Below are 3,172 nucleotides of genomic sequence, written 5' to 3'. Positions count from 1 at the left end.
GGGGGGGGTCTTCTGCATACCTCCAAAATGTGTTGCCATTTTACTTTACAATAATACAAGTTTCTTTGTACGTTGAGCCAACCATTATGGTTCTTGATTCTCCCTAGTCCTAGTTTTTACTAGGAATGCACCGATACCGTTTTTTGTGGGTATAAAATACCAATATTTTACTTTTGGTACTCGCCGATACCGAGTACCGATACCAGTGCATCCGATGGCATGGAGTTGGCTTACCCGGGCAATCAGGAAGCCGGTCGGCATGTCATTACCTGCCGCCCGGCTTCCCGGCTCAATGCTGATTGGCTGGGAAGCCCCAGCCAATCAACAAGGAACCTGCTGTTGGGAGGCGGGTCATTACTCGCAACCCGGCTTCCTGATTGTCCGGGAAGCCGGCTCCATGTTCACCTACGGCACTGCCGAGAGGAAATTTTCCTCTGACCGGAAGTTCTGGTATCGGAGCATTTGGGTGACTACGAGTACTTGCCCAAATACTCGGTATCGGCACCAATACTAGTATCGGTATCGGTGCATCCTTAGTGTTTACCCAATGTCCAGAAGTGCTTCATGGTCACCTACGGCCTCCAAGTTTACTCCGCAGTCACAGAACTAGGCTGGCGCACAGGTGAGCGCTGCTAACTCGCATGTGGAATCGGGAGTACCGGTGTTGTGGGTTCAGCTGAGAATACTACAGTCAGTGTAACGCCGACAATTGTTTGTACTGAAAAAAATGAGGCAAAAAGTTGCATAAATAAGGAACATAGAAATGTTTGTGCTCAGTATTATTTATCTGCCCCCCAGACACCGCCAGATGACATGTCTTGGGGTGGGGGGTGGGGGCGGACGGAGTTGAATATAGTCAACCACTCAATACTGATTCTACCATGAGATAAAAGAGGTGTCTGGGTCTATACACATGCCCATGCGGGCGATCGGTGTGCGCATGTTTATGCATACATCTGCTCAGGCTGACTGATTGCGCAATACCTATCCAACCACCTCCTGTGTGTGCGGCAGACCATTGACGGTGATCAGACCAGCTGCATTGGGAGCAGACGTTCCACCTGATATGAGGGGTGGTGTATGCCGCCCTCTACTGGCTCTCTTGTTAATGACATGCTTAGAGCAGAATTGCGTACAATGTTGTAAAAAGTTCTTACAGAGAATATTTATAAAGATGGTAACGATCACCTCCTGGAATGTGTTATTATTATTATATGGCGGCCACGCTCGGAGGAGGCGGACGCTGCTGTGTGTAACTTAAAGGAGAACTATGGGGTTAGGGCTTTTCCCCATAGTTCTCCTAAGGGTAACGGGAGAACATAAACTAGCATCCTCCCGTCACCCTAAGCTCAGTATATAGGGAGCTACAGCTCCTGGTATACTGAGACGCCGCAGCGGGAACAGTTTCCAACAATTCTGTCTGGATCCACCCAGCTGCGTGAGTGACAGCTGGCTCTGCCTATCCAGAGGCAGAGCCAGCTGTGCCCGCCCCCTCCCCCGTCCGTTCCGCCAGTCAGCGCTGGAGGATCGGAGCGGGTGGGGGGGAATCCCTGCAGGGAGCCGTGAGTGACAGTCCCGGTTCTCTGCATGGATAGATCGAGAAGTAAGCGAGCGCTGGTATGTGTTCGCTCACTTCCCGATCTACTGAGCCGATGTGTGACAGTCTCATTGTCACAGGTCGGCTCAGATTATTAGGATGAGTGAAAATCACTCGCCTCATAATTCTCCTTTAAAGCAGAAGTATGAGGTGAGTGATTTCCCTCATAGTTAGAACCGAACTGGGACATGGAAGCTCTCACAGGTCGGCTCTATTGATCGGGAAGTGAGCAGAAACATGCCGCCGATCCGCTCACTTCTCGATCGTCTCCCTGCAGAGAGTGGTGACTGTCAATCACGGCTCCCCGCAGGGATTCCCGCTCCCTTCTCCGATCCACTAGCACTGACTGGCGGAACGGACGGAGGAGGGGACGGGCACAGCTGCCTCTGGATAGGCAGAGCCAGCTGTCACTCAAGCAGCTGGGTGGATCTCAACAGTATTGTGGGGTCCCGTCCCGGCTGCGTCGCTGTCAGTATATTGCAGGCAATAGCTTGCTATATAGTGAGCCTAGGGTCACGGGAGGAGGCTACTGTATGTCCTCCCGTGACCCTAAAGAGAACTATGGGGAAAAACACTGACCTCATAGTTCTCCTTTAAGATTTAAAGTTGATTTCCCCATGTGCAGTATTGTATTAGCGCCGTTTCCGGATCCATCAGATAAAAGTTGTTTATTTTTGCATTTGTTATTTTTTATCATTTATTGTACATACCCTGTTTCCCCGAAAATAAGACCTACCCCGAAATTAAGACCTAGTACTATTTTTGGGAATTGCTAAAATATAAGACCTACCCCAAAAATAAGACCCAGTTGTGACCTTTCCCAAGGCCGGTGGTGGCATAAGGGGGAACTTGAAGAGCCGCGGGAGAGAATCAGCGGTGCCAACAAAGCCAGCACTAGAGGAAGCGAGGCTGCACCGGAGGGAGAAGAGCCGCATGAGCCGATGTTTCCTCTATAGCGCCAGCTCGTGTCGCAGGTGGAGTGATGCCAAATGCACTCCACCTGTGAGGAATCCATAGTGAAAGTGTGCTTCCCTCATTCTGGTTACCAAATTGCTCTTGGAAAGGTATGGCAACCTGTATTGCCCTGATCACCCTATTCTTAACTTTGCCATTTTGGATTATTTAATTTGGATTTGCATTAACTTTGGATTGTTATACATTAAAAAAAATAAGACCTACCCCGAAAATAAGACCTAGTGTGTTTTATTGAGCCAAAAAAAATATAAGACAGTGTCTTATTTTCGGGGAAACACGGTATATGAGGACACATCTTCCCTTTCTGAACCCGCTCACTTACCAAGTCGTAAACAAAATATATGCAATGACAGGTCCACTTTAAGGTAAGTGATGGTACCGCCTCCCTCTGTGCTGAAGTTGTCTTATAGGATATTGATCAGAATCCTAATCAATAACACAATCACAGGCTGGCAGTGATACATTATAAGTTGTATTTATTGAATTGCTGTGACATTGAATACGTCATCAATAGCCCGGTACTGAGTACTATGAGCTACTCCCACAATCCCACACACACTGCCCCTCTTCTGTGTTGCGTCCCACATCGGTTCCCCCCCC

The sequence above is a fragment of the Nanorana parkeri genome, unplaced genomic scaffold (genome assembly GCF_000935625.1).
Source record: "Nanorana parkeri isolate BGI_ZX_2015 unplaced genomic scaffold, ASM93562v1 scaffold2095, whole genome shotgun sequence".
Classification (NCBI taxonomy): Eukaryota; Metazoa; Chordata; class Amphibia; order Anura; family Dicroglossidae; genus Nanorana; species Nanorana parkeri.
The sequence above is the reverse complement of the archived record's forward strand: the minus strand, read 5'-3'. Positions refer to the sequence as shown.